The sequence below is a fragment of the Muntiacus reevesi genome, chromosome 6 (genome assembly GCF_963930625.1).
Source record: "Muntiacus reevesi chromosome 6, mMunRee1.1, whole genome shotgun sequence".
Lineage (NCBI taxonomy): Eukaryota > Metazoa > Chordata > Mammalia > Artiodactyla > Cervidae > Muntiacus > Muntiacus reevesi.
The window spans coordinates 20,293,192-20,320,808 of record NC_089254.1 but is presented as its reverse complement, the minus strand read 5'-3'; positions in this window follow the sequence as shown (position 1 = coordinate 20,320,808).

The following is a 27,617-nucleotide window of genomic DNA, read 5'->3' as shown; positions in this document are numbered from 1 at the left end:
GGTTGGATTTTTTTTTTTTTTTTTTTTTTTTAGTATAAAGCAAGTACATAAGAATAATTTCTGTTTAAGTAAGTACTGACAAAAGCTTACTGGTATCTGCTCTACATATATTATATGTCTATTTTCCTGAATGAATAAAGACAAATAACTAATTCAGGTTAAGAAATACTAATGTAGCATCCTGCACTGTTTACATAGTAATGATTCTTTCTACCCTTTAAGTACATCCACATCTATAGTGACACTATACATTATATACAACAAGATGCTTATTTCAGATTTTATGAGGTATTATTTGAATTAGATCAAGCCCTTAAAGGCTAGTAAAAGATAGGCAAAAATGTATTTAGTTGGTTTGGAATGTTTGTAAACTGTGATAGAGACTTTGTATGTGGCATCTCAGTTAACTTCAGCAACTCTATAAATTTAGCATCATTATGATGAAAGTGAAAGAGGAGACTGAAAAAGTTGTCTTAAAGCTCAACATTCAAGAAACTAAGATCATGGCAAACAGTCCCATCACTTCATGGCAAATAGATGGGGAAACAATGGAAACGGTGACTGACTTTACTTTGGGGGGGTTCCAAAATAACTGCAGATGGTGACTGCAGCCATGAAAATTAAAAGACACTTGTTTCTTGGAAGAAAAGCTATGATCAATCTAGACAGCATATTAAAAAGCAGAGACACTACCAACAAAGGTCCTTCTAAAGAAAAGCTATGGTTTTCCCAGTGGTCATGTGTGGATGTGAGATTTGGACTATATAAAGAAAGCTGAGCGCCGAAGAATGGATGCTTTTAAGCTGTGGTGTTGGAGAAGACTCTTGAGAGTTCCTTGGACTGCAAGGAGATACAACAAGTCCATTGTAAAGGAAATCAGCCCTGAATATTCATTGGAAGGACTGATGCTGAAGCTGAAACTCCCAATACTTTGGCCACCTGATGCGAAGAACTGACTCTTTTGAAAAAACCCTGATGCTGGGAAAGATGGGAGATGGGAGGAGAAGGCAATGGCAGAGGATGAGATGGTTGGATGGTGCCACCGACTCAATGGACATGAGTTTGGGTAAACTCTGGGAGTTGGTGATGGACAGGGAGGCCTGGCGTGCTGCAGTCCATGGGGTCGCAAAAAATCAGACACGACTGAGTGACTGAACTGAACTGAACTGATGCTCAGTGGATGCCAGGGAAATTTACTCAAGATGGTTAAATAATTTCCCATAAATTACATATTTTGTTAGGATTTAACAGTCTCTTTTTCTAGGCCTCCTTCTACTCTGCCTAACCAGCTTCTAAAGGAAAACAAGGTCATTAAGATAAGCCAGGTGCCTTTTTCTTTCTCCTCTCACCATTGCTAATCTTCAGTGTGCTTGATTTCTCAAAACACATGAAAGCCTCTCACAGGAGGAATAATGGTAGATAAATTTTATGCATAATCATAAAAAAACCTCTCATGAGGAAAACTGGGAGTGATAACAATGAGAACTGCAAATAGGGAAAGTGAAAAAAGAGGAAAAAAGCATCATGAAGTAATGTTTGCACCAGTGTGATAAAAGCCCGAAGAAGGGGTGAGTCAAACATGACAGTAGGAAAAAGTAACCATGAACTGCTACAGGAGAAAAAGGATGATTTAGTCATGACTTCCTTCTAAAGTCAACCAGGCATAATTAACATGACCACAAGCCTGTGAGTTTCTCGTGAATATAAAGTAAAACAAAACCCTGTTTTTACACATTCTGATGGCAGTAAATGACACAGGCATACATCTGGCTCACTCTTCATTGACAACATTAGGATTCCTCAGTGAATGGATATTCTTTAAGCATCAATCTAAAAGATTACTGCATCATGACTAGACCTTTTTCCCTCCCTTCAGTTCAACAATGACCACATATGCTAATGGGTAGTTGATAATAGCCACTGGGACAATACACTCAACTGTGACCTTTAATTGTCTCATAGAAGCCAAAAAGAGAAAGCCAGCTAATTTCATTTTTTTTTAAACAGCCAATTACTTTCATTACTCATTTCATGCAACTCATTATTCACAAATTTATAAAAATATAGAAGCTTCAAAATGGGTTGAAACTTGAACTTAGTTTACTCAAGTTTCCTTTTCTTAAATGTACAGAACATTTTAAATTGTGAATTGATGTCCAGTGTAGACGAGGGAAAATCAGGTCAGTGCTGTTGGTAGACTACTCTAATTAAATGCTGAGAGTTTTGATGAGGCACCATCTGCAGGCTCTGTCCTCACTGCTGCTGGTCTCCGAGGGAAGGTGACCTGTTTGACTCTGAAAGTGCTTCCATCTGTGGGCACTGTTTACTAGCAGACCTGGCAGCTAACTGTACCTCAGAGAAAATTTTAAAGGGGGTTCTCTTTGTTCAGAAATCTAACTCAGATTCTAGGTATCAAAGAGGAAAACCTGGGAAGTACTGCTAAAGAGTTAACAGACAAATACACATATACTTGTCCTGTGAACATATATTTATTCACTTGTGAGTGTCTGTGTGAGAGAGAGAATATGTGTACAGGTTAATAAAATGGATCCCTTCATTAATTCTAAAGTAACAAAGAATCAAATCTCGCTAGAGTAAGTCCTAAACTTTACCCTTTAACGGCACAAGGTGAAAAGACTTTGAAAGACTTTGAGTTGGAATGATGCAGTAAAATTCTCACCCAGACTTGATGGTTCATATAGCATGTCAGAATTCTTTGGTAAATAATTATTCAATATGTGTAGACAATGGGCTAGGGCAATGGGAGCTACAAGAAGCAGCCTTTCTTTTTGGACAGATTCTGACAATGATTATGAGAATTATGATGACAGTATACATGAGCCAAATTTTCTCAATATCTTTTCCTGGAACAAAAGGTAAAACATATAAATACAGAATAAACTCCATTGAGAATCTAAACAATACTTTGTATGACCATATGGGTATATCTGTGCAAACCTATCCACACTACATGATAAATAATATTATTAAATGAAAATAATGGTTTTGTTTGATATTTACTCTGTTTTTCCACTATGTTTTGAAGAAAGTAAATGCACCATTCCTGGTGGCTCAGTCAGTAAAGAATCTGCCTGCAATGCAGGTGACCCAGGTTTGATCCCTGGGTCGGGAAGATCCCCTGGAGAAGGGAATGGCTACCCACTCCAGTATTCTTGCCTGGAGAATTCCATGGATAGAGGAGCCTGGCGGGCTACAGTCCATGGGATCACAAGGGTTAGACACTACTTAGTGACTAAATTACCACCATCACCACAAGCAGAATTAAATTTACATAAGTAGCAAATATGGTTCTGTATATGTTTAAGGACATGCAGATAAGTTTTTAAATAAAACATATTCTTTGAAATATGCTTTTATATACAGGTTCATTTAAGATTTTCTATAATCTTTTAATTAATTTTTACTCGTGTATTGAGTTACTTCTATCTTTTAAAAACATACTGTACAAAAAACAAATTTTAGTGTTTAGAAAGAAAGAAAAGGTCAGGAAGAAGAGAGTGATTAGGAAGAGGTGGAGAATGCATGAAGAAAAAAATTGAAGAGGAAATAAAGCAGAGTGAAAAAATACTGATTGACGAAGGAGAAGGGAGGGAGAGACAGAGAGGAAGAGGGGCAGAGAAAAGAAGAGGAAGGGAGAAAGACGTTTGATGGAGTTAATGAAGGAGAAGAGGAGAAAACCAGGAGCAAAAAGAGGAGCAAGAAGAAAGGGGGAATAAACTATAAAATGATGCCATACAAAGACATAACTGGAATAAATGGAAGGCCTAAAAAGCCCTACAGTCTGTATGCACAGGTATCTTTATGTACTACTTTAGGAAATATGACTAATTTCCAATATAACTATATAACAGTATCTGAGAAATTGAGATTTGAAGTTAAAAGTGAATCAGCAATAAATTACCTAACAACATTCTTATGGCCATAGAACAACAGACTAGTTCCAAACTGGGAAATGAGTACATCAAGGCTGCATATTGTCACCCTGCTTATTTAACTTAAATGAAGAGTACGTAATGCCAAATGCCAGGCTGGATGAAGCACAAGCTGGAATCAAGATTGCAGGGAGAAATATCAGTAACCTCAGATACTCAGATGACACCACCCTTAAGGCATAAAGTGAAGAATTAAAGAGCCTCTTGATGAAAGTGAAAGAGGAGAATGGAAAAGCTGTCTTAAAACTCAACATACAGGAAACTAAGATCATGGAATCCGGTCCCATCACTTCATGGCAAATAGATGGGGAAATGATGCGAACAGTGAGAGACTATTTTTTGGGGGGGTGGGGGGGGGGCTCCAAAATCACTGCAGATGGTGACTGCAGCCATGAAATTAAAAGATGCTTGCTCCTTGGAAGAAAAGCTATGACCAATCTAGCAGCATATTAAAAAGCAGAGACATTACTTCACCAACAAAGGTCCGTCTAGTAAAAGCTATGGTTTTTCCCACAGTCATGTATGGATGTGAGGTTTGGACTAAAAAGAAAGCTGAGCACAGAAGAATTGATGCTTTTGAACTGTGGTGTTGGAGAAGACTCTTGAGAGTCCCTTCGACTGCAAGAAGATCCAACCAGTCCATCCTGAAGAAAATCAGTCCTGAATATTCAATGGAAGAACTGATATTAAAGCTGAAACTCCAATACTTTGGCTACCTGATACGAAGAACCAACTCATTGGAAAAGATCCTGATGCTGGGCAAGATTGAAGGAGGGAGAGGAAGGAGATGACAAAGGATAAGAAGGTTGGATGGCATCACTGACATGATAGACATGAGTTTGAGTAGGCTCTGGGAGTTGGTTATGGACAGGGAAGCCTGGCGTGCTGTAGTCTATGGGGTCGCAAAGAGTAGTACATGCCTGGGCAACTAAACTGAACTGAACTGATTCTTATGGCACATATAACTTTTGAAAAGGATGGCAAATACTTTTTACTTTGATTTTTATGCTAAAAAAGTTTCTTCATCAGCCTATAAACCTGGGTCACTAAGGAAAACTATGTGTGAAACTTAAAACCAGATAAACTACTATTATAAATGGTTATAAGCACATTTTTTTTCTTTTATGATAGGAATAGAACTTAAGGTAGATTATAGCTTGTTCTAGGGCTTCCCAGGTGATGCTAGTGGAAAAGAAGCCTCCTGGCAATGCAGGAGAAACAAGGAATGCAGGTTTGATTCCTGGATCGGAAAGATCCCCTGAAGAAGGGCACGGCAACCCACTCCAGTATTCTTGCCTGGAAAATCCAGTTGACAGATGAACCTGGCAGGCTATGGTCTAGCCCATAGGATTGCAAAGAATCAGACATGACTGAAGCAACTTAGCAAGCAAGTGTAGTTTGTTCTAGACAAAACAAACTGAATGGATCAATTTAATTCTCCAAATATAAAGGAGGAATACACTCCCACCTCATCTTTGGTAGACTATAGAAGAACCTATCTGCATAAACAAGGATCTGACATAACAGTGGAGTGTCTTGCTTGGAGGAGAGAGGCTGAGACATGGACCTTGAAGGTTCAAAGCTATGAATATATTTTCAATGAACAGAGGTGACTGCAATCAAAATCAGAGTGAAAAACACTTGGAACTTGGAAAGTTCCTTGAAATATAATGGAGGATAATGTTTGTCTGTGTTGTTCAGGAACCCAGTTCAATGTCTAGCCCTTCGGAGAGCAGCGATGAACATTCTGACCTTTTGGAAAAAGGCTACTGTAAGGTGAATTGAAGTAGCTGGCCCCTAAGAATCAGTAGTGGTCTTAGTTTAACTGTGGGGTGACTCTCATGATCATGACCATGGCACCAGTGCTAATCCTCCCAAAGCAACACCCATCAGAGATTCATCAGAGGCCAACGTGGTGCAGAGAACTGAGATGTGTTCCGAAGACCTTTCCAGCGTCCCTTCCTCCAATAAAGGACCATGTGGCCTACTCACTAAAAGCTCCCAATCAAAGCCACACCCACGTAACCATAAGTTTGTTTTCTGCATCTGTGACTCTACTTCTGTATTTTGTATCCTTGTTAATTTATATTTGACATATAAACAGGGGATAAGGGTGGAGGGATAAACTGGGAGATTGGAGCTGGCATATATACACTACTATGATAAAATAGATAACTAATAAGAACTTGCTGCATAGCACAGGGAACCCTACTCAATACTCTGTAATCACCTAAATGGGGAAAGAATCTTTGGAAAAAAGCAAATATATGTATAACTGATTCACTTTACTGTATATCTGAAACTAACACAACATGCAAATCAACTATTGTGAAGAAAAGCCAGTCACAGATGCTCCCAAAACCACATGACCTTCGGTTTATGTAGCATCAGGCCCAGTAATATATACTGAGAGAGATGGTAAAGAGGCAAATGAGAAGATAAAGAAATATTTTAGAAAGAAAACTAGCCTGGAGGCCACAAAGCAGATTACAGAGAGCTTGAGAAATGGGAATAGGACGGGAATGGAGGAATGCAGGGTTGTGTAGAGAACTGTAGAACAATATAGGGGTGAGAATTTAGAAGATGGTAGATGATTGGAGAGGTCTATATTCAGGCCTTTGCAACTGTCCCTGAATTAATTACCATGCAAGTAGAATGCTTACAAAACCTCTCATGGATTAAGTTTGGACTTTCTGAAAATTTGGTAGTTTATACATGACATTTAACATATATTTAGAAAATATTACTTTACTCATGTATCAATGAAACCTTGAGAATATATCTTTATGAAACGTCCAAATAAGGTGTCATCATTAGTGTTAAATAATGAAGGTTCTTTTTTAATGCCTTAAAATCTTGTTTGGATTTAACTACTTTTAGAATTTCTTAAGTCTTAATGTTTAATTTCAAGCTCTTTGTATCATATATATATATAGCATGTGACTAAATTTTTAAATTTTATTCAGTCTGATCTAGCTCTGTCATTTCTATACTCACATAACTACTTAGAAGATTAATTCAAAGAAAATACTCTTTACCATGGCAACTAAAAGAATAAAATAATCTCAAACAGATTTTACCAAGAAACATGCAATATATATATAAACACTAAGGTGACACTAGTGGTAAGGAATTTGCCTGCCAATGCAGGAGACACAAGAGATGTGGGTTCGATTCCTGGGTTGGGAAGATCCCCTGGAGTAGGAAGTGGCAACCCACTCCAGTATTCTTGCCTGGAGTATTCCATGGACAGGGGAGCATGGCGGGCTACAGTCCATGGGGCCCCAAAGAGTTGAACATGACTGAGCTCCTGAGTACACATTATTGGGGCTTTCCTAGTAGCTCAGTCAGTAAAGAATCTGCCTGCAATGCACGGGACCAGGGTTCCATCCCTGGGTCAGTTAGATCCCCTGGAGAAGGAAATGGCAACCCGCACCAGTAATCTTCCCTGGAAAATCCCATGGACAGAAAAGCCTTGTGGACTACAGTCCATGGGGTACAGAGCCAGGTGTGACTTAGAGACTAAACTACAAAAATTCTATTGGAAGACATAAAAAAGAACCAAACATCAACTAGGTTTCTGGATATAAAACATGATTGTCTCCATGTCCTGGCTATTATAAACAGTGCTGCGATGAACATTGGGGTGCACGTGTCTCTTTCAGATCTGGTTTCCTCAGTGTGTATGCCCAGAAGTGGTATTGCTGGGTCATATGGCAGTTCTATTTCCAGTTTTTTAAGAAATCTCCACACTGTTTTCCATAGTGGCTGTACTAGTTTGCATTCCCACCAACAGTGTAAGAGGGTTCCCTTTTCTCCACACCCTCTCCAGCATTTATTGCTTGTAGACTTTTGGATAGCAGCCATCCTGACTGGCGTGTAATGGTACCTCATTGTGGTTTTGATTTGCATTTCTCTGATGATGAGTGATGTTGAGCATCTTTTCATGTGTTTGTTAGCCATCTGTATGTCTTCTTTGGAGAAATGTCTGTTTAGTTCTTTGGCCCATTTTTTGATTGGGTCGTTTATTTTTCTGGAATTGAGCTTCAGGAGTTGCTTGTATATTTTTGAGATTAATCCTTTGTCTGTTTCCTCATTTGTTATTATTTTCTCCCAATCTGAGGGCTGTCTTTTCACCTTACTTATAGTTTCCTTTGTTGTGCAAAAGCTTTTAATTTTCATTAAGTCCCATTTGTTTATTTTTGCTTTTATTTCCAATATTCTGGGAGGTGGGTCATAGAAGATCTTGCTGTGATTTATGTCGGAGAGTGTTTTGCCTATGTTCTCCTCTAGGAGTTTTATAGTTTCTGGTCTTACATTTAGATCTTTAATCCATTTTGAGTTTATTTTTGTGTATGGTGTTAGGAAGTGTTCTAGTTTCATTCTTTTACAAGTGGTTAACCAGTTTTCCCAGCACCACTTGTTAAAGAGATTGTCTTTTTTCCATTGTATATCCTTGCCTCCTTTGTCAAAGATAAGCTGTCCATAGGTTCGTGGATTTATCTCTGGGCTTTCTATTCTGTTCCATTGATCTATATTTCTGTCTTTGTGCCAGTACCATACTGTCTTGATGACTGTGGCTTTGTAGTAGAGTCTGAAGTCAGGCAGGTTGATTCCTCCAGTTCCAAGCAACCTAGATGCCCATCAGCAGATGAATGGATAAGGAAGCTGTGGTACATATACACCATGGAATATTACTCAGCCGTTAAAAAGAATTCATTTGAATCAGTTCTAATGAGATGGATGAAACTGGAGCCCATTATACAGAGTGAAGTAAGTCAGAAAGATAAAGAACATTACAGTATACTAACACATATATACGGAATTTAGATAGATGGTGGCGATAACCCTATATGCAAAACAGAAAAAGAGACACAGAAATACAGAACAGACTTTTGAACTCTGGGGGAGAATGTGAGGGTGGGATGTTTTGAAAGAACAGCATGTATATTATCTATGGTGAAACGGACCACCAGCCCAGGTGGGATACATGAGTCAGGTGCTCGGGCCTGGTGCACTGGGAGGACCCTGAGGAGTCGGGTGGGGAGGGAGGTGGGAGGGGGGATCGGGATGGGGAATACATGTAACTATATGGCTGGTTCATGTCAATGTATGACAAGACCCACTGAAATGTTGTGAAGTGATTGGCCTCCAACTAATAAAATAATATTAAAAAAAAAAAAAAAAAAAAAAAAAAAACATGATTGTCTCAGAATTATGCTCCAAATTTACACAAAAATATAAAAAAATATATTTTGTGAGAAATTAAGCTAAGTGATTTTAAACTCCTTGAGAAAAAAATATTAACTTGCAAGAGAACATAAAACTTTTGCAAAAGGTATTGCCATCATGAAAGTATATAATACAGACTTAGCATGGTGGCCGTGGTGGTGGTGGTGATCTAGTTGCTCAGTCGTGTCCAACTCTGTGACCCCATGGACGTGGCCCTCCTGGCTCCTCTGTCCATGGGATTTTCCAGGCAAGAATACTGGATCAGGTTGCCATTTCCTTCTACAGTACAGGGGATCTTTCTGACAGGAACCTGCATCTCCTGCATTGGGAGGCATATTCTTTACCACTGAGCCACCTCAGTAGCCCTGCTCACCTTGGGACTGGCACATAAAAGACTGAAGAGTCCAGAAGCAGATCTCAATACTTCCAGGAATCTGCAATGGATAAATTTTGTGTATCAAATCAGTAGAGAGAGAATATTATTTAATAATTGATAAGGCATGCTGCAGTGCAAAGGGTCACAAAGAGATACGACTTAGTGACTGAATGACGACAACAGCAAATGGAACATTAAGTAGCCATGTTGAAGAAAAATTAAAATTTAGATCCTTATCTAACACCTTATTACACTGAGTTTTTCCTTACTTCAACACTGAACCTCTCCCTGTGTCAAAAAACAGATACTTGAAGCATCGGAGATGGCATCACATTAGAGATCCAGGGTTTACCAGCAAAAGCACCATTTCCCATCCCCACCCACCTACTGTTTCCATCGATGGCTGTTTGTCAATCAGTGTATCATAAAGGATGTAATTTCCTTGTGGACTATTGACACCTTGTGCTATATATTTGCCCATTTCTTAAGGAAAATTCCCTATAGGTCAAGTCTTTGTGCATGTTTCACGTTCAAGAATATTGTCTCCCTAAATATCTGGCAAACTTTCATCAACTGTAGCACGACAGGCCCCCCTATCCATCACCAAATCCCGGAGTTTACTCAAGCTCATGTCCATTGAGTCAGTGATGCCATCCAACCATCTCATCCTCAATCATCTGCTTTTCCTCCCACCTTGAATCTTTCCCAGCATCAGGGTCTTTTCAAATGAATCAGTTGTTTGCATCAGGTGGCCAAAGTATTGGAGTTTCACCTTCAGCATCAGTCCTTCCAATGAACACCCAGGACTGATCTCCTTTAGGATGGACTGGTTGGATCTCCTTGCTGTCCAAGGGACTCTCAAGAGTCTTCTCAAACACCACAGTTCAAAAGCATCAATTCTTTAGCGCTCAGCTTTCTTCATAGTCCAACTCTCACATTCATACATGACTACTGGAAAAAGCATAGCTTGACTAGATGGACCTTTGTTAGCAAAGTAATATCTCTGCTTTTTAATCTGCTGTCTAGTTTGGTCATAGCTTTTCTTCCAAGTAGAAAGTGTCTTTCAATTTCATGGCCACAGTCACAATCTGTAGTGATTTCGGAGCCCCCTAAAATAAAATGTGTCAATGTTTCCACTGTTTCCCCATCTTTTTGCCATGAAGTGATGGGACTGGATGCCATATCTTAGTTTTCTGAAGGTTGAGTTTTAAACCACTTTTTAGTCTCCTCAAGAGGCTCTTTAGTTCTTCTTCATTTTCTGCCATAAGGGTGGTGTCATCTGCATATCTGAGGTTATTGATATTTCTCCCAGCAATCTTGATTCCAGCTTGTGCTTCATGCAGCCCAGCGTTTCTCATGATGTACTCTAAGTTAAATAATCGGGGTGACAAGATACAGCCTTGATGTACTCCTTTCCCGATTTGAAACCAGTCTGTTGTTCCATGTCCAGTTCTAACTGTTGCTTCTTGACCTGCATACAGATTTCTCAGGAGGCAGGTAAGGTGGTCTGGTATTTCTGTCTCTTTCAGAATTTTCCAAGTTTGTTGTGATCCACACAGTCAAAGGCTTTGGCATAATCAATAAAGCAGAAGTAGATGTTTTTAAGGAACTCGCTTGGTTTTTTGATGATCTAATGAATGTTAGCAATTTCATCTATGGTTCCTCTGCCTTTTCTAAATCCAGCATGAATATCTGGAAGTTCACAGTTCATGTACTGTTGAAACCTGGCTTGCAGAATTTTGTGCATTACTTTACTAGTGTGTGAGATGAGTGCGACTGTGTGGTAGTTTGAGCATTCTTTGGGATTGCCTTTCTTTGGAATTGGAATAAAAACTGACCTTTTCCAGTCCTGTGGCCACTGCTGAGTTTTCCAAATTTGCTGGCATATTGACTGCAGCACTTTCACAGCATCGTCTTTTAGGATATGAAATAGCTCAACTGGAATTCCATCACCTCCACTAGCTTTGTTCATAGTGATGCTTCCTAAGGCCCACTTGACTTCACATTCCAGGATGTCTGACTCTATGTGAGTGATCACGCCATTGTGATTATCTGGATCGAGAACTTTTTTGGATAGTTCTTCTGTGTATTCTTGCCACCTCTTCTTAATATCTTCTGCTGCTGCTAGGTCCATACCATTTTTGTCATGGGCACAATAAAGTGCTCATCTTTGCATGAAAAGTTCCTTTGGTATCTCCAATTTTCTTGAATAGAATCTAGTCTTTCCCATTCTATTATTTTCCTCTATTTCTTTGCACTGATCACTGAGGAAGGCTTTCTTATCTCTCCTTGCTATTCTTTGGAGCTCTGCATTCAAATAGGTATATCTTTCCTTTTCTCTTTTGCCTTTCTCTTCTGTTCTTTTCATAGCTATTTATAAGGCCTCCTCAGACAACCCTTTTGCCTTTTTGCATTTCTTTTTCTTGGGGATGATCTTGATCACTGCCTCCTGTACAATGTCATGAACCTATGTCCATACTTCTTCGGGCACTCTATCAGATATAACCCCTTGAATCTATTTCTTACTTCCATTATACAGTATTACTGTATAATTATAAAGGATTTCATTTAGGTCATACCTGAATGGTCTAGTGGTTTTCCCTACTTTCTTCAATATAAGTCTGAATTTGGCAATAAGGAGTTCATGATCTGAGCCACAGTCAGCTCCCAGTCTTGTTTTTGCTGACTGTATAGAACTTTTCCATCTTTGGCTGCAAAGAATATAATCAATCTGATTTCAGTATTTGCCATCTGGTGATGTCCATGTGTAGAGTCTTCTCTTGTGTTGTTGGAAGAGGTTGTTTGCTATGACCAGTGTGTTCTCTTGGCAAAACTCTATTAGCCTTTGCCCTGCTTCATTCTGTACTCCAAGGTCAAATTTGCCCGTTAGTCCAGGTATTTCTTGACTTCCTACTTTTGCATTCCAGTCTCCTATAACGAAAAGGACATCTTTGGGGGGTGTTAGTCCTAGAAGGTCTTGTAGGTCTTCAAAGAACCATTCAACTTCAGCTTCTTCAGCATTACTGGTTGGGGCAGAGACTTGGATTACTGTGATATTTAGTGGCTTGCCTTCTAAATGAACACAGACCATTCTGTCGTTTATGAGATTGCATCCGAGCACTGCATTTCAGACTCTTTTGTTGACTATAATGGCTATTCCATTTCTTCTAAAGCATTCTTGCCCACAGTAGTATATATAATTGTCATCTGAGTTAAATTCACCCTTTCCAGTCCATTTTAGTTTGCTGATTCCTAAAGTGGTGATGTCCGCTCTTGCCATCTCCTGTTCAACCACTTCCAATTTGCCTTGATTCATGGACCTAATATTCCAGGTTCATAGGCAATATTGCTCTTTACAGCATCGGAGTTTACTTCCATCATCAGTCACATCCACAACTGGGTGTTGTTTTTGCTTTGGCTCCATCCCTTCATTCTTTCTGGAGTTATTTCTCCACTGATCTCCAGTAGCATATTGGGCAACTACTGACCTGCAGAGGTCATCTTTCAGTTTCCTATCTTTTTTGCCTTTTCATACTGTTCATGGGGTTCTCAAGGCAAGAATACTGAAGTGGTTTGCCATTCCCTTCTCCAGTGGATCCCATTTTGTCAGAACTCTCCACCATGACCCGTCTATCTTGGGTGGCCCTACACGGCATGGTCCATAGTTTCATTGAGTTAGACAAGGCTGTGATCTGATTGACTACTTTTCTGTGATGGTGGTTTTCAGTCTGTCTGCCCTCTAATGGAGAATGATAAGAGGCTATGGAAGCTTCCTGATTGGAGAGACTGACTGAGGGGAAAACTGTGGCTTGTTTTGATGGGCGTGGCCTTGCTCATTAAATTTTAAGCCAATTTTCTGCTGAAGGGCAGGGCTGTGTTCCCTCCCCACATTCTTTGGCCTAAGGCCAAACTATGGTGGAGGTAATAAAGATAATGTCAATGTCTTTCAAAAGGTCCTATGCATGCACTGCTACATTCAGTACCCCAACCCTGCAGCAGGTCATCGCTGACCCACGCTTCCACTGGAGACTCTTGGACACTCATGGGCAAGTCTGGGTCAATCTCTTGTGGGGTCACTGCTCCTTTCTCCTGGGTCCTGGTGCACATAAGTTTCTGTTTGTGCCCTTCAAGAGTCTGTTTCCCCAGTCCTGTGTAAGTTCTGGTGGCTCTATGGTGGGGTTAATGGTGACCTCCTCCAAGAAGGCTTATGCCATACCCAAGTCTGCTGCACCCTTGCCCAGGAGTGTCCAGGAGGCTCCAGTGGAGGCGTGGATCGGCGGTGGCCTGCTGCAGGGTTGGGGCACTGAGTGTAGCAGTGCATGCATGGGGCCTTTTGAAAGAGGTCAACATTATCTTCATTACCTCCACCATAGTTTGGCCTCAGGTCAAAGAACAGGGAGGGAACTAAATATATATATATTTAGTTCAATATATATAACTGTATAAAGGTCTGCTAAGCAACAGAACCTCAGTTAATCTCTGCCTCAGTGCCCCTTTCAATGTAATCTGGAAAGAGAATTCTATTAGTATGCTAGTAAATGAGGCGAGTAAGATCAAAAGTAATCCTCCCACTCCAATTATTGGCAAATTTACTTAATAGTATAGGGAAACCTGGCATGCTGCCATCCATGGGGTCACAAAGAGTGGGACATGACTGAGTGACTAAGCAGCAACTTAATGATTGAGAGGTGAGTAATAGAAAATCACAACAGTTTCCATTAAATATATCTAACATAAAAGAGAAATATTGACTGAACTGAGAAAATGTCTATTTTATAAAGCAAACTTTTAAAAATGCTTAATATAAGATGCATAAAACCCCCACATAAAACCAAAGTAGCTTTTTAAAATCATATAGCCCAGCAGAAACCTTAGGTTGAATTTTACAGGTATAATAATCCTTGTAATTTTCCCAGAATTGTGGGGCCTGGATGAAATGAAAACCATATTCTTGTGCATTGTAACAGTGTAAACACACTGGCTGTGATAAATAAAAGAACAGATATTCATAAGGCCAAATAATTATGAAATCAAAGTTCTAATGTACAGATGGCTTAAAGTGATTGAAATTATATTTTATTGATAAGTTTGGATAAAGGACAAAGTGCTTGTTATATGTGAATTGAAAAAGAGTATTCAGCATTTCATATTTATTATGATTTCACCTATGTAAAACATATATTTTCTTTGTGAAAGAAATCACCAAAATATCAAATGTAGTTATAAATGAATAGTTATTGGAAGAGTTATTCATAAGTTTTCCTAAGTATCTTCCTATCTTTTAAAAATGACAACAGGTTTTACTTTTTTACTGGGGGTTGAGGTGGTATTTATTCAGCTTTTTGTTTGTTGTTGTTGTTGTTTTTTTAAATAGGCTCCATTCAGATTTCAACAGCCTTGCCAATAACATCTTTTTTCTGTTGCAGGATCCAGAGATACAATATCACATTTGACCACCATGTCTCAGTCTCTCCATTCTGTGAGTTTCTTTTTGCTTTTGTTTGTTTCTAGTGGCTTTAATGTTTTGAAAGAAAAGTTGTCAAGTATTGTGTAAAGTGTCTATTAACTTGCATTTGTCAGATGTTTTTTCCTGGTTAAACTGGGCTTATGTGTATTTCAGGAAAGAGAACCCCAGAAGTGAAGTGCTCTCGTTCTATCAGATCAAGGGAGTATGTGACATCAACATGATTTATATTATTGGTGATGTTCACCTTGATCACTTGGATAAGTGTTGGATAACAGGTTTTTTCACAGTAAAGTTATTCTTTTCCCCTTTATAGGACAGAATTACTAAGTGAAACCTGCACTCAAGGTGAATCAAACTCCACTTCCTTAGAGAGGAATATCAAAAGTTTGTGGACATTTGTTAAAACCACTGCACTGATAAATAAATATTCCAAAGGAAATAATTTGAAACTAAGCAAGCATCCTATTTTATTTTTCTTAAAATTCAGTTTTTTTTAATAGTTAGAAAGAAAGAAAAAAATCCCTTAAACTAAATCAGGGCTTCCCAGGAGGCGCTAGTGGTAAAGAACACATCTGCCAACACAGAAGACAAGAAATGTGGGTTTGATCCCTGGGTCTGGAAGATTCCCTGGAGGAGGGCATGGCAATACACTCCAATATCCTTGCCTAAAGAGCCCATGGACAGAGGAGCCTGAAAGGCTACAGTCCATACAGTCGCAAAGAGTCAGACATGACTAAAGTGATTTAGCACGCAGGCATGCAAACATAAATCACTGTACACTGTTCAACATACAGTTGCAGAGGTTGCCCACACCTTCCTTCTCTGTGTTTTCCGAAAAGGACCCCTAGAAAAGCTAGGTTTTCTGCTTCTATTAAATGTTTAATGCTTCTTTTTGTATTTTACTATATGCCTGCAGTGTCCTCATAGGAAAAAAAATAGAAACCATATTCTATTCTCATTTCTGATCTTCTCCTGCAAACAAAACATCCTGTTAATATATTTAGTCAGAGTTCCATATGTAGAGTGCAAAAGAAGTAATTTAGATTCTTATTTTCCAAATCATCTGGAGAGCTATAGAGCATATATGCAAGCTTGTGAGCAGCATACACATACATACCACATATATCTGCAGTCCTGTTCTAAGCAACTTGTTCCATATCCCACATGTTTATTATCTAGTCAATTCTGGATTTTATAGCAAATATCCTATAAACTGAGTGGTTTAAACAGTAAACATTTATTTCTCACAGTTATGGAGGCTGGAAAACCTACAATCAAGTCACCAGCACATTCAGTATCTGTTAAGAGCCAGCTTCCTGGTTGGCAGCTGTCTCCTCATGCCCTCCTATTGAAGTTGGTAAAATAGAGCTCTCTGTGGTATCTTTTTGTAAGGATTCTTCTTTCATGACCTAATCACCTCCCAAAAGCCCACCTCTAAATACTACTATGGACTTCCCTGGTGCTCTGACTCTTTGCAACCCCATGGAATGGTCCACGGATTCTCTAGGCCAGAATATTGGAGCAGGTACCATGCCCTCCTTCAGGATTTCCCAACCAAGGGATTGAACCCAGATCTCCTGCATTGCAGATGGATTCTTTACCATCTGAGCCACCAGGGAAGTCCCCTTGGCAGTCCAGTGGTTAAGATTTTGTGCCTCCACTGCAGGGGACGTGGGGTGAGTCCCTGGCTGGGGAAGACCCCCTGGAGGGAAATGGCAACCCAGTCAAGTATCCTTGCCTGGAGAAACCCATGGACAGAGAGCCTGGCAGGCTACAGTCCATGGAGTCACAAATAGTTGCACACAACTGAGCATTCATACCCTCTAAACACTATCATTTTGGGAATTAGGTTTCACAAATTAAATCTCCCCCCAGGGGAGTCACAAACATTCCGTCTATAGCAATCAGTGAATCAAAATATTTTTAGATGAATTTGGTAATCTTCATTTTTTTAAAGCCCCCAATGTATCTTTGATTATTTGTAAGAATTGGGGAGTAGTTGACCTAGATTGTGTTGCAATTTACCACACACATTTTCTTAATGAAAATTAAGAGATAATGCCAAAAGATTTCTAAAAGTTGTGTGGCATAACCAGATTCTATCTTTGAAATTTCACCATGAATTAGTGAAAGATCCAGGAAAATAAATTCTTCCAAGCACAAGTAATATTTTTTTTCTGGCATAGACATAAGAGTACTATAGTTGTATTATTACTCTTGACTTTCAAATGTATGGTCTATAAGTAACACAGATTTCCTTAGAAGATATAGTTTTATGTTATATTACTTTCAGATTTCCAGTCGACTAGAGAGAAGTCCTAAAAGAATTGATATCATTATTTAAATACCTGTCTAAGGGATATTTAAATGGGATTCCCAGGACTTGGCAGATTTTCAGAAATTTTTTATGTTGGCAGTTGCAAACGCCCCCACAATCATGCCACTACCACTTTACCACCTCAAAGGGCTCAGCATGACAGAGATGATATTTTAGCAGTCCACAGGGGATGGAATAGAATCCCATTTCACAAATTACTCTTGCTTTTGGCAAGATGTCACTTCATCAACCAGAAATGAAAAATGTGGTCCTAGACAACAGCACAGTAGTTCCTCAAGAGAATATTTGCATAATTTTATTTTTTAATTTGCATAAAAAGTGAAATGCAGGCCAGCATGCAATCCTCAAAAGATCCCTCATCATTTCCTTCCTCAATAATTCTTTTGCCAAGAATATCCTATGTGTCCATAGCAAACTTAATTGTTTGCTGGAACAGTATTATTTATGAATTGCATTCCATGAGTAAATTACACAGACATTTTGACATTTATCATTTGGTGACTCGATATAAACCAGTGTGTCCAATGGAGTAATTCAGTGTTAATATTTGGCCGAAGTGTTTAAAATGTTAGAAGCCACAAAAGAAAGCCAAGTTATTCTGCTTTTTACATGAGTTATTAAAGATGTGCTTAGCAATCACCCACTTTATACTAGTCAATATTAATAGAATGATTATTGAAACTAACCCAATGTTCATGAAACAATTCAGTTTGTAATTTGTAAAAGTAAATCAAAGTAAAAGTAATATAACAACAATCACATTGAAAATGCTCCCTTGTCAGGATAACTGCTAAGATTTTATTAAGCATGACAAGGAAGAAAATAATAATATTTTCAATAAGCGGTTCACCCAAAGGATGTCACCGTCCTTGTTAGTATAGTGGTGAGTATCCCCGCCTGTCATGTGGGAGACCGGGGTTCAGTTCCCGGATGGGGAGGCCACACATCCTTTGGGTTTCCCCTGTGGCTCAGCTGGTAAAGAACCACTGGCAGTGTGGGAGACCTGGGTTCAACCCCTGGGTTGGGAAGATCCCCTGGAGAAGGAAAGGTTACCCACTCCAGTATTCTGGCCTGGAGAATTCCAGGGACTGTATAGTCCATGGGGTCACAAAGAGTCGGATACAACTGAGGGACTTTCACTCACTCACTCACTCAAACAATGTCACCTAAATGGAACAGAAAGTAGACCTCTTTAGTCAGAAAAGTGTAGAACAATTTTCTGTAATAAAGTCTTATCCCAGCACCACATTGTTAGGCAGACATCATACTTAAGTACTACTCTGGAGGAAATAAAGGAAAAGAAGAAACTGGCCTGTAGCATTTGCTGATTTGTAAACACTGTCACTGTGATGTTTGAGCTACCAATCTGATGTCATTAAATATGGGGTTGCAGAAAAAGATGCACAGAATCAGCTCTTCTGAGCTTCAAACACTTTTCCAAGAGTGACATTTGAAACTGACTCTATCCCTCCTAAGTTAAATCTGAGGGCTTCCTTGATAGTTTAGTTGGTAAAGAATCTGCCTGCAATGCAGGAGACCCCAGTTCGATTCCTCTGTCCGGAAGATCCGCTGGAGAAGGGATAGGCTACGCACTCCAGTACTGCTACGCACTCCAGTACTGTTGGGCTTCCCTTGTGGCTCAGCTGGTAAAGAATCCACCTGCAATGTGGGAGACCTGGGGGTCTCCCTCCAGGTCCTAGAAAGGCTCTTAATGCAGCTTATGAAATAAATATCTATGTTGTTCAATATTCTAACATAAATGTCATCAATGTGCTTTCATCATTAATATAATTTTAATCTAAATATTTTGTGAGGTATAAACAAAATCGATAATTCTTTAGCCAGACTCATCAAGAAAAAGAGAGGACACAAATCAATATAAGTAGCAATGAAAAAGAAGTTACAACTGATACCACAGAAATACAAAGTATAAAAGGAGATTATTACAAACAAATATATTCCAATAAAATGGATATTCTAGAAGAAATGGACAAATTCTCAGAATAATATATTTCAAGACTGAAAACAGGAAGAAACCGAAATTATGAACAGACAAACCACAAGTAATGAAATTGAAATTAATTGAAAATCTTCCAACAAACAAAAGTCCAGGAGCAGATGGCTTCACAGGTGAATTTTATCAAACATTTAGAGAAGAGTTATTTTCTGAAACTATTTCTGAAAACCTATATTTCTGAAACCTATATTTCTGAAACTATTCCAAAAAATTACAGAGGAAGGAACACTCCTAAGCTCATTCTATGAAGTCACCATTACCCTTATACCAAAGCCAGACAAAGATATCACAAAAAAAGAGAAAATTACAGGCTAATATCACTAATGAACAGAGACACAAAAATATTCAACAAAATGCTAGCAACAAAAACTCAATAATACATTTAAAATATCATATACCATCCTCAAGTGGGATTAATACCAGAGAGGCAAGGATTCTTCAATAGATGCAAAGCAGTATGATACAACACATTAACAAACTGAAGAATAAAAATCATCATCTCAACAGATGCAGAAAAAGTTTTTGACAAATTTCAACTCCTACTTATAATTAAAAACAAAAACAAAAACAAAAAACCTCTCCAGAAAGTGGGAATGGAGGGAACTTAACTCAACATAAGAAAGGACATATTAGACAAACTCACACCTAACAGACTCAATAGTGAAAAGATGAAAACATTCTAAGATTAGGAAGAAGACAAGCATTTCCATTGTTGCCACTTTTATTCAGCATAGTTTTGGAAGTCCTAGTCATAGCCATCAGAGTAGTAAAAGAAATAAAAGGAATCCAAGTTGGAAAAGAAGATATAAAACTGTCATTTTTGGCAGATGACATGACACTATACATGGAAAGGAGTACATTATTATTTTTCATTTTTTAGATTTTTCTGGTCTATCCATATTAACCTCAATAAATTATTACCTACAGTAGTATTGATGAAAACAGTATAAAGAAGACTGTGTTGAGACACTATAGTCACAAATAAAAAAACACGTTCTAAGCACATTAAGACTTTAAAAGGCAAAGCGTGTAAGGTCAACTACTGGCTTGCAGAAATGAGGTGCTAGGATGTAAATAGTCAGACCTTTGAACTTAACCTTGCTTTCAAAATTCCCAAAGACATTTAGTTTGAAAAGCAAAGTACATCACAATGAACGGAGTCCACAAATAAATTCAGCTTGATTTATATTAAATGTCAGAAATTAGAATACCTGCTGCTTATTTTATCATAATAAATCTTATATTTTGCTTTTAACAGAATAAATGTATTTATCTTACTCAACTGAAAAGGAGATATTTATTGAGTGTGTATGATATGCAAAGCATTATATTATAAACTATATTTTTAAAACTACTACTGATCATTTAGATTTAGTCACTGCTCACAGAAACTCTTAGTTAAATGAGAACTCAAAAAGTAATATTATATGGTAGATTCCATAAAAGTGGGGGATATTTAATATATAAGCCTCAAATAGGAAATTACTATTTTAACTGACTATCAAGAGCTGACAGGACCAAGTGAAAGTAAACAGTATTTGTTACTGAGAATACTTGAATGACATGCAAACATTCACCAGATAAACAAACTTGGGCAGAGGGGACATCCCAAGGGGAAATGCATAAACAGCAATTCAGGAAAGCTGAACACAACTAAAAACTTAGAATAAATACATGTGTTCGTTTTAAAGATGATCCACCTTCAGAGCTGTTTTGTTACTCAGGTAATATTATGGGTATCCTATAAAGTTTTCCATCTATTTTTTTACAGTCTCAAAGCAATAAAACCACAGTAAATCCAAAATTAAAATACTTATCTTTTGAAGTTGTGCTATGGGATTTGTTATTACTATACATTTGCTGACTTACCAGGAAATATAAAAAGAGAGGAAAACATTCCACATCTGATCCCTCAGAAAGTACAAATGATTTCCTTTGCAAATAGATAATTTCAAGGCAAATATTTGGACTTAATTTGCCCTTCATGCCTTGGCTGTGGTTTGTGCTTGATGGGAAAAATAAAAAAGGAAATTCTTATTTCTAGACATCGTATAATCTCTGACTCCTGTTTCTTAGCTCAAATATTCATCATAGACTCTTTGAGACTCAGTGTAATGTCCAGCTCATAGTAGGCTTTCAGTGGTATTTATGAAATGGATGCTTGAATGAACAAAAACATTAATAAAAATCCACACATTTGCATTTTTCAATGATACTTTTAATCGGTGAATACACAGACATGTTCATGTTTATGATCAAATAACTTGAAAAACAAAAGAAAATAAATTCCCCATCATAAAATCTATATATTTAAAATATCCCTATACTAGTGCATCTAGGTCACTTCAGTCGTGTCTGACTCTTTGCGACCCTATGGACTGTGGCCCACCAGGCTTCTCAGTCCATGGGATTCTCCAGACAAGAATACTGGAGTGTGTTGCCACTTCCTTCTCCAGGGGATCTTCCCAACCCAGGATCAAACCTGCATCTCCTACATCTCTTGCATTGGCAGGCGGGTTCTTTACAACTGGTGCCACCTGGGAAGTGTTATACTGGAATGTTTATTAAATCATAGTCATGTCATACACTAGCATTGATGATGAGAATTTATTCATCTTTTAACTGTATTTTTTTTTAACCTTTCTCTCCTCATCTTCCCTACCCTCCAGTCTCTGGGAGTCACTATTCTACTTTCTATTTCTATAAGTTTGCTTCTTTGAGATTCCATATACAAGTGAGAACAGACAATATTTGCCTTTTTCTGTCTTATTTCACTTGGCATAATTCTCTCAGGGTTCATCGATGTTGCTACAAATGGCAGAATTTCCTTCTTTTTATTGCTGAATAATAATGCATTATATACATCCCTTTTGTCCATTCACACTTCATTGGACACAGATAATTTCAATGTCTTGCCTATTATGAATAATGGTGAAATAAACATGAGAGGACAGTTATCTCTTTGAGACAGTAATTGCATTTCATTTGGATCTATATGCAGAAGTGGAGTTACTGGATCATATGGTAGTTCCATTTTCAATTTCTTGAGTAGCCTCCATAGAATTTTTCACAGTGGTTTTTATAGCCCCACCAACAGTGCATGAAGTTTCTCTTTTCTGTACATCTTCAACCCTTTATCTCCTGGCTTTTTGGTTAAAGCCATTATAATTGTTGAGAGGTCATATGTCATTATGGTTTTGACTTGCATTTTCTTGATGGTTAGTGATGTTGAGCATCTTTTAACGAAGCTGTTGGTTACATGGCTGCTTTGAGGAAATGTATATTTAAGTCCACTGTCATTTTTTTTTTAAATCAAACTATTTGAAGTATTTTTCTGATTTTGCAAGCAACTTATATAGTTTAGATGTTTTATATACTTTGGATGTTAGCCTCTTACTAGATAGATATTTGCAAATATATTCTCCCATTCTGTAGGTTTCCTTTTCACTTTATTTAAGGTTGCATAAGATATTTGGGATATTTTGTGGTTCTATTTGAAATTTAGGATTGTTTCTCTATTTCTGTGGAAAATGCCAATGGAATTTGGAGAGAAAATACATTGAATTGTGTTTATTATGTATCTTTAACAATTCTTCTGTTTCATGAAGTCAAAAAACCTTTCCCTTTATTTGTATCTTCTTAAATTTCTTTCAACAATGTCTTGTAGTTTTCAGTATACAGATCTTTCATATTTTTGGTTAAATTTATTTCTAAGTATTTTATCAATATTGATGGTACTGTAAATGAGATAATGTTCTTAATCTTTTGTCAGCTTATTTTTAGCATATAGAAATACACCTGATTTTTTATAGGGATTTTGTATTCTGAAACTTTACTGAATTTGTTAAATAAAACTTTTTTGGTAGAGTCTTCATATTTTCTATACATAAGATACTATTATCTACAAACAGAGACAGTTTTATATCTTTCTTTCTTATTTTAATACTTTTTCTATCTTTTGCTTCCTAATTGCCCTGGTGGGGACTTCCAGTGCTATGCAAATAAGAGTGGTGGGCATGGACACCCATGTCTTGTTCCTGACTTCAGTGAGAAGGACTTCAGCCTTTCACTGGGGCCTATGATGTTGGCTGTGGATTTGTCATATATGGCATTATATCTCTCTATATTATATGGAGGTTCATCTCTCCTTGACCCGATTTACTGAGAGAGTTTTAATATGAAATGATGTTGAGTGTCGTCAAATGTTTATGTATCTACTGAGATAATTTTATAATTTTTACCTTTTATTCTGTTAATGTGACCTATAACATTATTTCATTTGTGTATGTTGAACCACATTTGCATTCTAAGAATAAATCCCACTTGATTATGTGCAATTGAGTTTAGTTGGCTAGAATTTTGTTGAGAATTTTTGTTCATCAAGAATATTGGTTTATTTTTTTCTTGTCGTTCCCTTATGTGGTGATTGTATCAAGGTAATATTGGCCTTGTAAAATGAGTTAAGATTGTTCTCTTCTCTGCAATTTTTGGGAAGATTTTGGGAAAGACTGGTGAAAGTTCTTTTTAAAATAATTGCTAGATTGACCAATAATTCCATCCGGACCTGAACTTTTCTTTATTTGGAGAAATTTGATTACTGATTAAATATTCTTACTGGTAATATGTCTGTTTAGATATATTTTTTTCTGATTCAGTCTTGTTTCTATGAATTTACTCAAACCAAGGTCATCCAGTTTGTTGGTATATAATTGTAGTATTATCATGATAACTTTTATTTCTGTGGTATCAACTATAATGTCTCCTCTTTCATTTCTGATTATTTGAATCTTTTTTCCTTAGTCTAGCTAAAGGTTTGCCAATTTTGTTTATCTTTTTAAAAACAGTTCTTATTTTTGTTGATCTTGTCTACTGTTTTTCTGATCTCTCTTTTGTTCATTTCTGCTTTGATTTCCTTCTCTCTGTTAATTCTAGGCTTAGTTTTATTCCAATTTTTATTCTATTATTTTATTCTAGTTCTAGTTCTTTGAGTTATAAAGTGAGGCTGTTTATTAAGATCTTTTTCTAGTTCCTTGAGATATAAAGAGAGGTTGTTTAAGCTCTTTTCTCTTAATGTAGGTCTTTTTTCACTATAAACTCCCTTCTTAGAACTGCACTTGCAGCAATGTATAAGTTTGGACATTTTGTTTCTCCATTTTTGTTTTAAACATATTTTTAAATTTCTCTTTGATTTCTTCTTTGGTCCACTGGTTGTACAGGAGTGACTTAATGATTTTCCCCATATTTGAGAATTTTCCAGTTTTCATGTTAGTGATTTCTAGTTTTGTAGTATTATATTTGGAAAAGGTATAGGGTAAGATTTCAGACTTGCTACATTTGCTTAGACTTATTTTGTGACCTTATTTGTGATCTATCCAGGAGAATGCTTCATACTATTTGAGAGAAAGTGTATCCTGCTACTGTTGGGAGAAATGTCGTTTATATGTCCATTTATTCAGTCTGTTTGATATAACGGTATAGTTAAAGTAGTTTTCATTCTGTCCACCTTCTGAGGGATAAGGATAAGAGGCTTATAGAAGCTTCCTGATGGGAGAGACTGACTGTGGGGGAAACTGGATCATGTTCTGATGGGCAGGGACATATTCAGTAAATCTTTGATCTAATTTTCTATTGATGGGCGGGGCTGTGTTCCCTCTCTGTTGTTGACCTGAGACCAAACTATGGTGGAGGTAATGAAGATAATGGTGACCTCCTTCAAAAGGCCCATTGCATGCACTGCCACACATGCCCCCAGCCCTGCAGCAGGCCATCACTGACCCACGCCTCCACCAAAGACTCCTAAACACTAATGGGCAAGTCTGGATCTCTTGTGGGGTCACTACTCCTTTCTCCTGGGTCTTGGAATGCACAAGGTTTTGTCTGTGCCTTCAAAGAGTCTGTTTCCTCAGTCCTGTGTAAGTTCTGGAGGCTCTATGGTGGGGTTAATGGCGACCTCCTCCAAGAGGGCTTATGCCACACCCAGGTCTGCTGCACCCAGAGTCCCCACCCCTGTGGCAGGCCACTGCTGATCCATAATCCACAGGAGACACTCAGACACTCAAAGGCAGGTCTGGCTCAGTCTCTGGGGTCTCCTGGTGTGCACAAAGCTTCGTTTGAGCCCTCCAAGTGTCTCTGGCAGGTATGGAGTTTGATTCTATCAGGGGAGTGTGTCATTTCCTCAGTTCTGTCTTGTCACAGGCAAAAATTTGAAGCAACAGACATACTAGTGTTATAGCTTGGTATTACACCTCAGTTTTATATGTCAAGCAAAGGAAAATACATCCTCAAGGCATGGGGGTGGGCTGACCCAAAAGAAGTGAAGAGAAGTGAAAGAGAGAGAGAGAGGCCCAATGGCTCTTCTTTTAAAATGTTTTTTCTCCTTCCCCTGAGCCTGCACTATATAAATTGGGCTAGCAAGGAGGGTTGTTTGCTTCATCTGATGTTGTCACTCCAGTTCTCAGACTTTCCTTTGTTCTATTTTTGTGGGCTTTTTCCTTTCTTCGTCTTTTAGCCACTACTGTTTTGGACTCCTTTTCCCTATTCTAGCTACCTAAAATTCTAAACGTGATTTAAACCTTCCTACCATCTTGCTAGGGCTTCTGCTTTGCCCTTGGATGTGGGGTACCATTTTTTGGTGGGATCCAACATTCTCCTATGAATGATTGTTCAACAGTGAGTTGTAATTTTGGAGTTCTCACAGGAGAAGATGAGCTCACAACTTTCTAATTTCCATCTTGGGTGTTTTTAAAAAAATAAACAAAATTCACAAATCTTTAGCTAGACTAAGGAAAAAAGAGAAAAGAATCAAATTGCCAACATTGGTTGGATCATTGGGAAAGCAAGAGAGTTCCAGAAATCATCTACTTCTGCTTTACAGACTAAGCCAAAGGCTTTGACTGTGTGGGTGACAACAAACTGTGGAAAATTCTAAAAGGGATGGGAATACCTACCACCTTACCTGCCTCCTGAGAAATACGTATGCAGGTCAAGGAGCAACAGTTAGAACTGGACATGGAAAAACAGACTGGTTCCAAATTGGGAAAGGAGTACATCAAGGCTGTATATTGTCACCCTACACATTTAACATATATGCAGAGTGCATCATATGAAACACTGGGCTGGATGAAGCACAAGCTGGAATCAAGATTTCCGGGAGAAATAACAATAACCTTGGATATGCAGATGATACCACCCTTATGGCAGAAAGTAAAGAGGAACTAAAAAGCCTCTTGATGAATGTGAAAGAGGAGAGTGAAAAAGCTGGCTTAAAACTCAACATTCAGAAAACTAAGATCATGGCATCTAGTCCCATCACTTAATGGCAAATAGGTGGGGAAGCAATGGAAACAGTGACAGACTTTATTTTGGGGGGCTCCAAAATCACTGCAGATGGTGACTGCAGCCATGAAATTAAAAGATACTTGCTCCTTGAAAGAAAAATTATGGCCAACCTAAACAGCATATTTAAGAGTAGAGACATTACTTTGCAAACAAAGGTCTGTCTATGGTTTTTCCAGGAGTCATGTATGGATGTGAGAGTTAGACTATAAAGAAAGCTGAGAACCAAGAATTGATTTTGAACTATGGTGTTGGAGAAGACTCTTGAGAGTTCCTTGGATAGCAAGGAGATCCAATCAGTCAATCCTCAAGGAAACCAGTCCTGAATGTTCATTGAGAGGACTGATTTGAAGCTGAAATTCCAATATATTGGCCACCTGATGTGAAGAACTGACTCATTTGAAAAGACCCTGATGATGGGAAAGACTGAAGGCAGGAGGGGAAGGGGGCAACAGAGGTTGAGATGGTTGGATGGCATCACTGACTCAATGGACATGAGTTTGAGCAGGCTCCAAGTGTCAGTGATGCACAGGGAAGCCTAGCATGCTGCAGTCAAAGGTGTCACAAAGAGTTGTACACAACTGAGTGACTAAACTGAACTGCATAGTTAAAGTCCAAGGTTTCTTAACTGATTATCTGTCTGGATGATCTATGGATTGTTGAAAATGAATTTAAAAGTCCCCACTATTGTAGTGTTGTCTATTTCCCCTTTCAGATTTGTATTTGCTTAGTATAATCAAGTGCTCTGACGCTGGGTAAATAAGTATTAATAATTGCAGCATCCTACAGCAACACGTGAACCATGAAATTGCAGATGTTCAAGCTCGTTTTAGAAAAGGCAGAGGAACCAGAGATCAAATTGCCAACATCCACTGGATCATCGAAAAAGCAAGTGAGTT